Genomic DNA, 15436 nt, shown 5'->3' with positions numbered 1-15436 from the left:
ATAGGTGGTCTTCAGGACAGCATGTGGGTAGTCTTAGGCCACTCGGCGGTGATTGAAAAATCCAAGGTGGTTAGCGGCGGATTCGAACCCACATCATGAACAACGCACCGAATTCGAGGCCGGCACGCTAACCACTCAGGCACTGCCTCCCCTGAATGCATGCCTACATTTTTTTTTATGGTAAAGGAAACTGCTGAGGGCAGTAAATGAAGCAGGAGTCACATCACGGCAGCCACTATAAATAAAATTCGCCTGTTCCGCTAATGGGCTGGGGCCGTCCAAGAGGGCCTACTGGTGCTACAGGCAGACAGGGGATAGACAGGAAGCTGATGAGAAAATAGAATTCCCAAACCAATTCTGGTGTGTGTCTGTATGCATGTGTGTGTGTGTGTGTGTGTGTGGAGTAGAACAAACAAACAAAAAACATAGACCAATAGTTACATTAGGAAGATATACTCAATAAGGAAAAAACTTATTCATGGAAACCAACAAGGAAAGGTTAGATACTGAGGAAGGGAGGAAGAACAAAGGGGTGGAATAAGATAACATGTGCTTGTGTGCTTAGAACTGAGTGTTGGAAGATCAAGACAGGAAGGAAGGGCATGATTGCAGGCTGCTGGAAAATACAATACAATACATTACGATAGATTACAGTATGGAAAGTATGTACCTGCCTCTAATAGTACATACTGAGGATGATATGTAGCTACTTCTTCCATCCTCACAATTAATACAGGAAGGAAGGGCATGATTGCAGGCTGCTGGAAAATACAATACAATACATTACGACAGATTACAGTATGGAAAGTATGTACCTGCCTCTAATAGTACATACTGAGGATGATATGTAGCTACTTCTTCCATCCTCACAATTAATACAGGAAGGAAAGGCATGATTGCAGACTGCTGGAAAGTACAAAAAGATACATTGCAATAGATTACAATATGGGATAATAGTGTAGCTACTTCTAATAGTATATACAGAGGATGATATGTAGCTACTTCTTCCATCCTCACAATTAATACAGGAAGGAAGGGCATGATTGCAGGCTGCTGGAAAGTACAAAAAGATACATTGCAATAGATTACATCATGGAATAATAGTGTGTAGCTATACTAATACAGAGGATAATATGTAGCTACTTCTTTCATCCTCACAACGAAGGCAGCATTTCCAGACAGTAAGTAACAGCATAATCGCAAACCTCTGAAAGATACAAAGTGACACAAAGTGAAAACATAATTGGAAGCTGCTGCTGGAAATTACGAAAAGGACATTACGAGATGAAACACAACAGACCAGCGTGCTTCCTCCTTCCTCTGAATTATGGCAAAATCTCTTGGACAGGAACTGAAAAGAAAATGACAAACTGTTGGAAAAATACAAAGAACTACTGGGAAAGAAATGGATGCAAGGTGATAGATTATGTTATGAAATGGGAAAATAATACATGAACTAACTGTCCCTTCCCCTGAATAGAGACACATAAGCTAATGCCAAAAAAATAAAGACACTAGACCAGTGGCTCCCAAACTTTTCACATGATGCCCCCTATTGATTTATAAGAAATCCTCACGCCCCACATCATTTGTTACTCCTTCGTGTGTGTGTGTGTGTGTGTGTTTATTTATTGCAAAACTGCAATTTTGGCAGATGGAATCACGCCCTCTCTTTACCTAGCTCACGCCCCCAAGGAGGCATGCCCCCCAGATTGGGAACCACTGCACCAGACGATAGATTGTCACGAAATAGGGCAATGATATGTGGGGTCATCAGTACAGGTGTGGGGTCATCAGAGCAGGTGTAGGGTTGGCAGGGCAGGTGTGGGCCCATCAAGGATTATTGTCAGGACAGGTGTGGGGCTGTCATGGCAGGTGTGGGATTTTCAGGGCAGGTGTGAGGATGTCAGGGCAGGTGTGGGATTGTCAGGCCAGGTGTGGGGCTGTCAGGGCAGGTGTGGTGTCATCAGTGCAGGTTTGGGGTCGTCAGGGTAGGTGTGGGGCCATCATGGAAGGTGTTGGATCGTCAGGGCAGGTGTGGGGCTTTCAAAGCAGGTGTGAGGATTTCAGGGCAGGTGTGGGATTGTCAGAGCAGGTTTGGGGCTGTCAGGGCAGGTGTGGTCTCGTCAAGGCAAGTGTGGGTGTGTCAGGGCTGGTGTTGTGTCATCAGTGCAGGTTTGGGGTCGTCACGGTAGGTGTGGGCCCATCATGGGAGGTGTTGGATCGTCACGGCAGGTGTGGGGCCGTCATGGCAGGTGTGGGACTGTGAGGGCAGATATGTGGGGCCATACGTCAATGCAGGTGTGGGGTTGTCAAGGCAGGTGTGGGGCCGTACATCACGGCAGGTGTGGGGCTGTCAAGGCAGGTGTGGGACTGTCAGGGCAGGTGTGGGACTGTCAAGGCAGGTGTGGGGCTGTCGATCAGGGCAAGTGTGGGATCGTCAGGGCAGGTGTGGGGCCGTCATGGCAGGTGTGGGACTGTCAGGGCAGGTGTGATCGAGGTTGTCAGGGCAGGTGCGCGCGATTGTCATGGCAGGTGTGGGGCCATCATTGCTGGTGTGGGACTGTTAGAGCAGGTGTGGGGCCATCATTGCTGGTGTGGGACTGTTAGAGCAGGTGTTGGGCCATCATGGCAGGTGGTGAGCGATCATGGCAGGTGTGGGACTGTCATGGCAGGTGTGGGACTGTCATGGCAGGTGTGGGGCCATCATGGCAGGTGTGGGACTGTCAGGGCAGGTGTTGGGCCATCATGGCAGGTATGGGACTGTCAGGGCAGGCGTGGGACTGTCAGGGCAGGTGTTGGGCCGTCACGGCAGGTGTGGGACTGTCAGGGCAGGTGTTGGGCCGTCACGGCAGGTGTGGGACTGCCATGGCAGGTGTGGGGCCGTCATGGCAGGTGTGGGACTGTCAGGGCAGGTATTGGGCCGTCATGGCAGGTGTGGGACTGTCAGGGCAGGTGTGGGGCTGCCAGGGCAGGCGTGTGCATGGGGCCGTCAGGGCAGGTGTGTTGCCGTCATGGGGCCTTCCTGTGGTCAGGGGCCGTCTGTCTTGCCCATAATTCCGCCCCAACCTTACCTATGACACACACCCGTGTAAGGCATTGTGCTGCCAAAACATGTGTGTGTATTGTACGCAGGAAATGACGACCCCCCCAACCTTACGTACTGTGGCGGACTGAACGTTCCCCCCTGTTCCCCCCTCTACTGCGCATGCGCCGACCCGTGTTGGCCCGCCCCATTTAAAGGGGGGACCAGCTGGCCCGCATCTACTGCAGACTGATCGGTCCCCCGACGAGACATCGGTCCCCCCTCCTTATTCTGTCATTTGCATGCCTGTTATTTTCCACTGTGTATAACGATTTTTTTTTACTCATATCTGAACACACTATCTGTAATATACAACAAGATATAACGGTATAGACTCAAAGAGCCCAGGGTCAACCTGGAACTGGGTTTCCAGAGCACCCAGTTTCCAGAGTCACCCAGTTCCAGGTTGACCCTGGGCTCTTTGAGTCTATACCGTTATATCCTGTTGTATATTACAGATAGTGTGGTCAGATATGAGTCACCCTGCCTGGTCAAACTCTTTCGCCTCTGCCTGTCAACATCTACCTTTCCTTCTTGCTGGAAGTATGCCTTCATACAGCCTGTACCTAAGAAGGGTGACCGCTCCAATCCCTCAAACTACCGTCCTATTGCTTTACTTTCTTGTCTATCTAAAGCTTTTGAATCAATCCTTAACCGGAAGATTCAAAAGCACCCTTCCACTTCTGACCTTCTATCTGATCGCCAGTATGGGTTCCGCAAGGGGCGTTCTACTGGTGATCTCCTAGCCTTCTTAACTGACTCTTGGTCATCCTCTCTTAGCCGTTTCGGTGAAACTTTTGCTATTGCGCTGGACATATCAAAAGCTTTTGATAGGGTCTGGCACAAATCTTTGCTTTCTAAACTACCCTCCTACGGTTTCTATCCTTCTCTCTGTACCTTTATCTCCAGTTTCCTTTCTGACCGTTCTATTTCTGCCGTGGTAGACGGTCACTGTTCTTCCCCTAAATCTATTAACAGTGGTGTCCCACAGGGTTCTGTCCTATCTCCCACTCTTTTTCTGTTGTTCATTGATGATCTTTCCAAAACGAACTGTCCTATCCATTCCTACGCCGATGATTCCACTCTGCATTATTCAACTTCTTTTAATAGAAGACCCACCCTTCAGGAACTTAACGACTCAAGGCTGGAGGCTGCAGAACGCTTAGCCTCAGACCTAACTATTATTTCCGATTGGGGCAAGAAGAACCTGGCGGCGGATGCTCAAACGGTCGTATCTCAACATTTGGTCCTAAATCCGCCATTGTGGTTGCAAGTGCTGCCCCGTGCGATGTTCAAAAAACGTCCTAGACGCCATCTTGTGACGTCAGGTCGCCCCTCAGCCTGACTGCTCGGGAGCGGGGCTAGATCCGACCAGTTTCCGTCCTAGCCCGTCGCCATTAAAGGAGTGTTTCCGCCTCATCCACATCTCCACCTCTATACACAATAATTATAAGGTACGTGTTTGCACTTCTACTTAGGTATAGCTTTACATTAAGGTGGCAAGAGTCACAGGAACGCCTTTTACGCATGATGTGTGGGTTAGTTGTGGAGATTTAAGTGTAGCCGATTTAGGCGGTGGCTTGGTTGGCATACATCAATATTTTTTAATCTCATGAAGCTCTTATAGCCTCCATACATGTGTATAGCTTTATTTCAACGTGGCAAGGTTCACAGGAACGTCTTTCACGCATGATGTGTGCATTAGTTGTGGAGATTTAGGTGTAGCCAATAAGGCTTTGGCTCGGGTGGCTTGGATTAATATTTCTTATCCCATGCACCTGTAATAGCCTTCATACATGTGTATAGCCTTATTTCAACGTGTCAGGGGTCACATAAAGGTCGCTCATGCATGGTTTGTGCATTAGTTGTGGAGATTTAGGTGTAGCCAATAAGGCTTTGGCTCAGGTGGCTTGGATTAGTATTTCTTATCCCATGAAGCTGTAATAGCCTCCATACATGTGTATAGCTTTATTTCAACGTGGCATGGGTCACATAAATGTCACTCATGCATGGTTTGTGCATTAGTTGTGGAGATTTAGGTGTAGCCAAGAAGGCTTTGGCTCGGGGAGCTGTACTCATATTTTTTAAACATGTTTCTTTCTTTATTATTATTGTTATTTGCTTTACGTCCTCAATTTATTTTTAGATAACAGCATCATAGATATTTCTTTTCCTTTTAAGGGCCATTTAACTAGCTTACCGTAACATTGATATTTCTTTCCTTTTAAGGGCCATTTAATTAGGTTACAATTATGTGTCTTAAATAATTACCGTATGTTCTAGTCCTGTCTAGTAATGTAGTTATTTCTGTGTTTCACAGATGGAGCTTGTTGCGGCATACATTTTCAATCGCAAACTGTGCAGGGAAAGGAGATATCGGGACCCACTCAACGCACTACATGTCAGTGATGAGCACCTGTTGCAGGTGTATAGATTTCCCCGTCAGGAAATCATCAGGCTCTGTGATGAGTTTCGCCCCCACCTGGAAAGGAGAACCAGGAGGGCACATGCACTCCCAACACACACCCAGGTTCTGGCTACACTAAGGTTTTTTGCGAGTGGCAGCTTTCAAGGTGTTATTGGAAACGGTGTTGGAAATGACCAATCAAGGGCCATTGATAAAGTAACTCGGGTACTTTGTGAAAAGGCCAGTCATGAGATAAAGATGTCAACCACAGCAATAGATATTAATAGAATTTTTAAGATAGTTTTCATGCATTTCATAATGATAAATAATGCATTAATGAATTTTCAACTTCACAGGAGACACTGCGTATCCTCTGGAGCCATTCCTGATGACCCCAGTTGCACGGCCGACAACACCTGGGGAGGAGCGCTACAACAAGTCATCACAGGACAAGATGCGTTGTCGAACGGACCTTTGGGATCCTCAAGTCAAGGTGCAGGTGCCTACATAAGTCAGGAGGAAGTTTGCAGTATGACCCCAAGAAGACTATGAAGATTGCGACTTCTTGTATGCTCCTGCACAACTACTGAGTGGATCGCTGCAGAAGAAGTAACAGTTCAGCCTGTGAGAAACAACAGACTGATTCCTGGTCAAGTTGTCAGGCAGGAATTTATTAGAAACTTCTTTTCCTGAGTATAGGTATGCATATATGTAGACCTTGCAGTTAGTAATAGATTACTTTCAAATGTGAATGTGCATAAGAACAAAACAAGAAATCATAATGGCCACATGTTCGGCATTCTTGATCATAATTTATATGGCGATTATTATTAATATGTAATTAATATCAGCTTACACCTGCAGATTGCATATGGTGCACTGGTGGCCGAGTGGTCAGCGTGTGTATGTGGTGATCCAGAGGACTCGACTCCCACCGCAAGACGCTGAGAGTTTTCAACCATTGACAAGTGGCGGAGGGTTACCAACATGCTGCCCGGCAGATTTTCAGTCAACCCTAACTTCAGTGTCTTTGATCAAGAGGGGCACCACCTCCACACCACTCATTCTTATCACCTAGTTTGATACCCTACTTGTCCATCTCACATGCCCCATGTATCTCAGCATTCTGCACTCTTGGCTCCATGTCATCCTCTCCAACTTGTTGGTTCGTATAGCATAACCGGCCTCACATACATAGAAGTGTTCAATATACCTAGGCTATAATATTATATTTAAGGACTCTTATACGAGGTATCGCCCCAGACAGAGGTGTCGAAGTAAGTCTGTCTGATGGTAGGCTGGCTGACTGCTGTCGGGACCCAAGCCAGCATGCCCTGGGGGTTGTGTGCGGGAGGAGGAAAGAGGGAAAAGGACAAATGGTGTGTGTGTCATTATCAGGGGTAACCACGGTGGAGTGCAAACACTCAGTAGTTGTAGTCAAGGCTTAATTAAGTTGATGAGTGGTGTTAGACTGAATGAGCAGGTTTTTTACCACATGTTAGTGGGAACACTTGATAGGTTTTGTTTGTGTGTTGGTGCTACTTGTTTCTTGTGTTTACATGTTAGTTTATAATTAGACTGAGTTCTAAGTGTTATGAGCGACAATTTAGTCTTGTATGGCTGAATCCTGTCCCTTGACCCTTAATTCATCATCAGAATCTTTAAACAAATATATTTACCTTAAGTAATATTCTTAAAGTCACGCTGCCCATATTATTTGGCAGATGATAACCCTGTATGCGATAACGGTGCTTTATAAGACTTCGTAAATAAACTACTAATTTTACTCTCTGGTTTAAGTGATCAACAATTAATTCTACTTTGAGGTATAATTAACCAACATTATTAAGGAGTGCCCATGCCAGGCACGACATTAAGAATATTTTTCTGTTGACCAGCAGACTTACTATAGTCAAACCATTTAAAAATGTCTGTTGAGGCAGTGGCTTCTGCAGGTCCTTTCCTCCCTTCTGCTTTGCCACACAGTTCCAATTACCTATTTCCTCTGTTTCCCGTCCCCTCTTTCACAAACTGGGCACCTGTAATGTACCCCTACTTGATTTACATTTCTCAGCCCTGAGCATCTCTTTGTGGCACCACTTAACACTCCCTGTGCACAGGGCAGAGTTAGTAGCCATTTCTCTTCCACACCAACTACCTTCCTGTATATATGATTTCTCAGTAATTACTTTTTTTTTTTTTTTTTTTTACAGCAAAGGAGACAGCTCAAGGGCACAAAAAAGTAAACATTAATAAAAAAAGCCCGCTACTCGCTGCTCGCTTGTGCTGTATTAGCTGTTACATGCTACATCAAGCTGTAATATCTACCCAAGCTGCGGGTTAATCCAATAAAAAAAAAAAGTGAATGACTAAGTCATGTTCTTATTCCCAAGCTCCATTGGCAATGGCGAGTACACATTATATAACTGAAGCATATTACACATTCATTGAACACAATTAAAACTAACTACCCTAATCAAATTAAACCTAACCTAACCTGATCTGACCTAATTGAACTAAATATAAGGTAACCTGGCCTTAATGCCTGCTCCCAAAATTAAATAAATGGAAATAAATATGATATCAATTTGCAAAATATACCTGAGGAACAAAAAGAGAAAGAATGACAAGAATTGAACTATGAAACAAGAATTGTTGGCTTCAAGATGACCTCAACTGACTAAGAATGACAATTAAAATCTACGCAGTGTGACAGGTCAGAATTGAGTCTTGAAAATGATTTCTGATGATGAAGGATGACATGATCTACTGAATGACAACAATTGCCTGCTTGAAAATTACCTCAGCTGAAATAATATTGCATGCATTTAACCTTTTACATCCCTCTCCAACATCCTATTCCATTCGGTCACAACTGTTACCATAATCCCTTTTCTCTCTTATATACATCACTCAAGTAGCAAGTGCTCAATCATATCATCACCCCCTTTCACCCATACATGAATGTCACACCTTTCTTCCCCATCAGGCATCCGTGCTCACACCTGCCTCTTCCTTGTCCATCGCCCTTGCCAGGCCGGCCCCAGGACTTGCCTCGCCTGAGCACTGTCAAACCTCTTCCTTAGCTCCTCATCTCACTCCTCAATGCACGTATTATGCATTCCTGAGCCTCTAACTTCCTCTCGTACCCACACACATAGCATACGTTGTTCACCTCTAACCCACACCTCTTTGCCGAGCCTGACAACTGCCCCAGTTCTAAAATCTTGACCGTCGTTATTTCCTGCACGGCAACCTCCTCTCGGCCAATACTCACTAGTCTTCCCCATCTTAGCTTGGCTATACGGACTTGAGGAAATACTGACTCAGTAGTTTTCGTCTCTGGCGCCGTTTTTTTGCAATAACCTTCCTTGATCCTGATTGGCTGTCTTTTTTGTTTCACTGATTTCCATTGGTTGCATCCACTTCAGCTGGTGAGCTGCCCGCCCTCTACCGCCTCACTCGTGAACCATAGGGCTGACCCTTAGCACGCCAGCTTGTGCATCGCTGTTCTACGGGAGGACGGTCCTAGCGCAGAGAGCACTTGCGACGACCCGTGACTCTAACCGTCTCCGGGATAAGTTACCACCACCTTTGAGCATCCGCGCCTGGTGTCCTTCAACGCCTCAAAACACAGTTTCTCCACCTATCCACTCGACACAATCTTCCAAACAACTATCCCCTATTCGTTGACAACACCCAGCTTTCACCTTCTTCAACACTAAACATCCTCGGTCTATCCTTAACTCAAAATCTCAACTGGAAACTTCATATCTCATCTCTTACTAAATCAGCTTCCTCGAGGCTGGGCGTTCTGTACCGTCTCCGCCAGTTCTTCTCCACTGCACAGTTGCTGTCCATATACAGGGGCCTTGTCTGCCCTCGTATGGAGTATGCATCTCATGTGGGGGGCTCCCTCACAGCTCTTCTGGACAGAGTGGAGGCTAAGGCTCTTCGTCTCATCAGCTCTCCTCCTCATACTGATAGTCTTCTACCTCTTAAATTCCGCTTAATGTTGCCTCTCTTTCTATCTTCTATCGATATTTCAAAGCTGACTGCTCTTCTGAACTTGCTAACTGCATTCCACCCACCCTCCCGCGGCCCCGCTGCACTCGACTTTCTACTCATGCTCATCCCTATACTGTCCAAACCCCTTATGCTAGAGTTAACCAGCATCTTCACTCTTTCATCCCTCACGCTGGTAAACTCTGGAACAATCTTCCTTCATCTGTATTTCCTCCTGCCTACGACTTGAACTCTTTCAAGAGGAGGGTATCAGGACACCTCTCCTCCCAAAACTGACCTATCTTTCGGCCACCTCTTTGGATTCTTTTTAGGAGCAGCGAGTAGCGAGCTTTTTTTTTATTAATGTTTACTTTTTTTGTGCCCTTGAACTGTCTCCTTTGCTGTAAAAAAAAAAAAAAAAAAAAAAAAATTGAGAAGAGTGCCCCGCGGCTCTATATAATGAGTTATCCGGGGATGTTAAGAACAGTGACAGTCTGGCAATCTTCAAGAAAGCACTGAAGACTTACTTATTCATTAAGTCCTACGACTTAACAAATATGAGGATTGAAGACAACTTTAGGTGCTAATATTACTGTTATAATGTTAGCGGCCCTGTGGAGCGCTGCTGCGGCAGACCGGGGCATGAAACCTCATCAACGGTATCAAAACGTACAACTAAAAGCCTTCAGTAAATTGGTTTCCCTTCTTTCTGTATCACTTGTTGGGGTTATTTCCTAGGCGAGACTGCTGCCACATTAATAATTATGGTCACCAATCCTTTACAAAATACCTTTATATGCTCTAGATTAATATTATGAAGACTGTAACAACTCCCTTAGGTTAGTATGTTTTGGGAGGCGCCCACCAGGTTACGTTAGGATAGGCTTCCCAACCCCAAAATCCACATGATGAGGCGGGGGCTCTAGGAAGCCAGCACTCTGCAGATGCGCAATCAACGTAATAAAATTCATAATATCAAAGATGAAGAGCTATAGTCCATGTAGTGATATTCTAAAAGCTTTACCCCTATATGATGAGCTAGTGCTGATTTAAATAGATAGAGACTGAAGGATGACCAGGGATTCTGGGAGGCTATTTTGTACTGGTGGACTCTAGTGGGTAGATCAGGAGTTAGAACAAATAGGTCTGAAGGAGCGATTGCAGATTTATTACGAAAGATCTGCCAGTACTTGATTATGATTGATTGATTGATAGTTTATTGTTGCAGGTAAACAACAAGGGAGAAGGGAGGAACTCACTATGCTTCCATTCACTTTACTCTCTTATGCTTTCATTCACTTAAATTTAAGCACATGTAGATAAATTTTATTATCAAGGATACATACAACAAGCATATTTTTCCAAATATAATATAGATACATGCAAGGATATAATGTTTTTTTTTTATTCCTGGTGCTACTTATAATTACCCATGTATCCTTAGTTGTATAATCACACTCTGTACTGTCTGGGGGTTGGGACGGCATGCTCCTCCCTTTCATGGCATGGCTCAAACCGTTTCTGATCTTTTAGCAAGACAAAACACACACACTCAGGAGGGCAGGACTGTCGGCCTTTCACTGCCGCAGGATCACATACACATATAGGAGGGCAAGATTGCTAGCCTTCTGCTCCTGCTGGGAAGATGAGGTCACAACTTCACGGCTTACATCCTGTACCTATTGTATACAGGTAAAATACCATACTAAAAAAAGGGTGCGGCTGCTGAGGTGAGGCAGGCGAGCTCGGGACTCGAGGGCACCGTTGCCAGATTATCGTACTCCAGAGCCGCGTAATTACCGGTTTCTGGCTATAACTGTTGCCAACAAGCACCAATAATTAACCATTTAAACGATATCCATATATGAAGGCAGTTATTTGGGTGATGAAAGCAGTTTAATTATTGGGCCGGACATCGGCAAACATAAACGGCTGAGTACGACAATCTGGCAATGTTGCTCGGGGACCGATTTTCCAGTGTTTTGAGTGGGCCGAGTAGCGCATATTAACACAGGTCGGCGCATGCGCAGTAGAGGGGGAACAGGGGAACGTTCAGTCTGCCACACGTACCCTTATACCCGTATAATGCACTGCACTTCCAGATTCGTGTTGCCTTGGGTACCTGGCTATACAGTAACCAGCAGATAACATTATTTCGTCTGATGTGGAAATATATTTACAAGTTGTATCGTTTGTGGTCCAATGTAGCGTGTTTGAGGCTCGTGCGTGTAGCGGAAAGTTCCAGTTGGCAACACTGCCAGGTGACAACAACAGCACGCGCCGAGGCCCGAGCAGCATCCCTTCTGGCCCTGCCCAACCAGCCCCCTAAAACACCCCAGAAGAAGAAGACGACGAAGGCTCCACACCCACGGGCCAGCGCTGGGGACCTGCTGGCCAGCGACACCCTCAGCCCCAACACTGCCAGGACAACACCTCCACCACCGCCGCCGGGAAGTCTTAACCTTCTCATGCAGCAGAAGTAGGTAAGCTGTCCTGCACAAGACAGGCCGCCCTCCACTCATAAGAACATAAGAACATAGGGAAACTGCAAGAGGCCGGGTGGCCTACACAGGGCAGCTCCAGAATCCCCCCCACTACTCACGATGGGCGAGGTGTAGTTACAGGGGTTACAGGTAGAGGCTTGATCCTCGTTATACCGGCGGTACTAGGCACGCATCCAGTACCCCGTCACCCTACTGCACCCACACCTCACTGCCACCTGTCGTCCTCGTCCATGTAGCTATCCAGGGTTAAGATTCGTTTTAGGTCCGTGCCAGTATCTCATTACCTACCTTATGAAACATCAGTATCTCTTCATATATCCTTTCGGCAAAACTTAAGAATAACCACTACAAACCAATATTCGTAGTAATTTAGCACGTGAAAGAATTATCATTATAATGCATTTTCGTATACGTTTTACCTTGGGGAGGGGCCAGAGGGACAAGCCTCTTTAATTATAGAGTTAGGTGGCTTGGATTTTCTAAGTCCATTGTTATTGTTTCACAACCGCCTCTATACACAGACTGAGCCTCATACCTGCCTTGCAGTGCACCCTACAAACTAGTTCCTAAGTCAGTAATATCCAAAATGCGCATGGATTATAACAATTTCGGACAAAAAAACGGTCTTTTAAGAGTTTTACGTTATTTTTTTCTCTATATTAAAGCAACTAATGCCGCAGCTATTTGTATTTTCTAATACATTCGTAAAATATTACTAAGCGAGGGTATCAGCGGCGGCACCTAACGGTGGGTTCCTGAAGTCAGTTGTTTTCAAGCCGCCATAATGGATGGAAGGCCCGACACTCACTCCCTCAAAATATCCGTCTACTTTACCTTTCGGTAAGTGTTAACTGAGTATTTAACCTCTTTATTGGTGTGCATGTAGGTTGACAAAAGGACCGATTAATATCCCAGTACCGGGTCCAACAAAGACACGGGCGTGTCATGTGTCACATATGGTGTGACAAGCACGTGTCAGAAAACAAACGGATATTGTTCAATGCGAGATACTTTTAGTGGAGTTTGAGTAAAATGGAGGCCAGGGTCATACGTAGCAGTCGGTAAGTCACTCCCGCGTCAATTAACAGCAGGAGCGTCAGTTCGATCTGGATGACAGCTGTCACAAATCTGTTTTATTTTGTACCTTAAACTACTCGGTAAAAATTATCTAGCATCAACTTACAAGAAGTGGACGGGTTAACCATCAGTATTGTACCATATGTAATTATGAAACATGACATTTCCCAAGAGTTGCTCGACTACGATTGGGGTGGTGGGTGGGGGTTCAACTCGCTGACCATCCAATTGCACGCCCTACACTCATCAACAGACCGCTGCGGCTGCTTTCGTTATATAGGAATAGATTAAAAAGTATCGTTAGGGAATTTCCTTTCTTTAGAGACTAGGGTTTTCCGATTTTGGGGATTTTTAGGGACATTTTGAAAGCCCATTTTTCAGTGATTTGGCGTCCACCACCAAAACCACTGTTCCCTACAGGATTAATCGAGCTAACGACCACCAAAACCACAGCTCCCTAAAGGGATTAATCGAGCTAATGCTGCCGCCGCAAAATAGCTTGCATTCATTACCTGCCGTATGAAGCATCACTAGGTCTTCATATATTTTTTTTCTACAAACGTTTGGTTAGCGACGGTACGCTTGGTTAGCAACGGTGTGCTTGGTTAGCAACGGTGCGCTTGGTTAGCGTTGGTATGCTTGGTTAGCGATGAATGCGCTTGGTTAGCGATGTGCGGCTTGGTTAGCGATGTGCGGCAGTTGGCGATGGTGCGGCTTGGTTAGCGATGGTATGCTTGGTTAGCGACTAGCCCGCATGTGAGACCAGGTCCACCACGCGTGTTTTTTAATTTTTTAGAACACGCAGCCCAAGCTGCCGTGCTGAGGCGGGTATGTCCTGGGCCTGTTCAGCCCGAGTCCCGGATGACCTTGAGTCATGGTTCAGGGCTGTTTTGGGGTGGTTAGCGATGGTATGATTGGTTAGCGATTAGCCCACGCATGTGAGTATACAGTATACGGTAGGGATTTTCCTTACTTTCGAGACTAGAATTTTTCCTGATATAGGATTTTCTAGGGAAATTTTGGAAGGCCATTTTTCAGTGATATGGGCTCCCCCAATACCCGGTTCCCCACAGTTCCCCAGGCTTGTCTTGGGGATTGGGGGCTGAATGGTGGATGTGGAGTGGTGATTCTTAAGATTTACCGATTATTAGGTCCGTGCCAGTATCTCATAATCTACTTTAAGAAACCTCAGTATCTCTTCATATATCTTTTCTACAAACCTTCAACAGGAGTGGTGATTCTTAAGATTTACCTAGTTTAAATATGCTCCCGACCCTAAACCCTCTGCGAGCTATTTTACGGCATGCGGCGGCTGGAGCGACACATGCCAGCACCAGGAGGCGACGCTTCGTAAACATTATCCCCTATTTTCAAGAGTAAAAAAAGTCCTTAAATTGGATTTTCAAAGCGTTTCCATGACTGTTGAATGTTTGTAGAAAAGATATGAAGAGATACTGAGGTTTCTTAAAGTAGATTATGAGATACTGGCACGGACCTAATAAATCTTTACCCTATCCAGTCTACTCTTAAAACAAGCTATCGTCCCTGAACTAACTATGTGATTGCTGAGTCTATTCAATTCCCCCACCACCCTATTACTAAACCAATGCTTTCCTAAATCTCATCAATATATAATTTTATAATTTAAATCCATTACTGCAGTTCTATCCTGCTGGCTAATTCTCAGTACTTTACTTATATACCTTTGTTGTAACCCTTGACCCATTTGAATACTTCTATCAGATCTCCCGCACTCTTGGCTCTCTAGTGAATGTAAGTTTAGATGTTTCAGCCTATTTTGATATGGGAGGTTCCTCAGCCCCTGAATCATCTTGGTCTTCCTACTCTTATCTGATTCTAGCAAGTTGATGTCCATTTTGTAGAGGCAGCTCCTTTTACAATAAGGTCCAGTGTATTTCAACCCACATAATATCGCTTTACATGAATTTATCTAGTCTATTTTTGAATGTGACAATTGTATTGGCACTCACCACGTGACTAGTAAGCCTATTCCACTCATCCACCACCCTGTTTGTAAACCAATTTTGCCTGTGTCCCTGTTGAATCTGAATTTATCCAGTTTAAACCCATTACTTCGTGTCCTACCCGGTTCTCTTACCAACAAAACCTTATGAATGTCTCCTTTATTAAAGCCCTTCATCCATTTATAAACCTCGATCATGTCTCCATGCACCCTTCGCCTTTCTAGAGAATGCAAGTTTAACTGTTTGAGTCTTCCCTCGTATGGCAAGTTTCTCAACCCCTGAATCATCTTAGTCATCCTCCTCTGCACCGATTCTAACATTTTGATATCCATTCTATAGTAAGGTGACCAGAACTGAACCGCATAGTCAAGAT

At 45.3% G+C, this 15436-nt stretch overlaps 2 protein-coding genes and 1 long non-coding RNA gene across 28 annotated transcripts in view; 2 read left to right on the top strand and 1 right to left on the bottom strand.

Annotated features, from left to right (window-relative positions):
* Nucleotides 1-15436, top strand: part of LOC126984858 (uncharacterized) — a 197801-nt gene that overhangs the window by 124140 nt on the left and 58225 nt on the right. The window contains exon 5 of one of the 19 annotated variants that reach the window (XM_050839096.1): nucleotides 11706-11980. The exons of the other annotated variants lie outside the window; for them this stretch is intronic. The gene's annotated coding sequence lies outside the window, so the exon portion shown is untranslated. The remainder of the gene's footprint in view (nucleotides 1-11705; nucleotides 11981-15436) is intronic. 19 annotated transcript variants of the gene reach the window in all.
* Nucleotides 1-15436, bottom strand: part of LOC126984854 (uncharacterized) — a 72592-nt gene that overhangs the window by 1142 nt on the left and 56014 nt on the right. The window lies entirely within an intron of this gene.
* LOC126984864 (uncharacterized) lies at nucleotides 3567-7822 on the top strand. The gene is made up of 4 exons (XR_007738081.1): nucleotides 3567-4539; nucleotides 5406-5615; nucleotides 5849-6191; nucleotides 6357-7822. It is a non-coding gene; the product is annotated as an uncharacterized LOC126984864 (long non-coding RNA).

The sequence above is a fragment of the Eriocheir sinensis genome, chromosome 57, assembly GCF_024679095.1.
Source record: "Eriocheir sinensis breed Jianghai 21 chromosome 57, ASM2467909v1, whole genome shotgun sequence".
NCBI classification, from domain to species: Eukaryota; Metazoa; Arthropoda; class Malacostraca; order Decapoda; family Varunidae; genus Eriocheir; species Eriocheir sinensis.
Note: the sequence above shows the minus strand (reverse complement) of the source record. Positions and strands in the feature narration are given on the sequence as shown.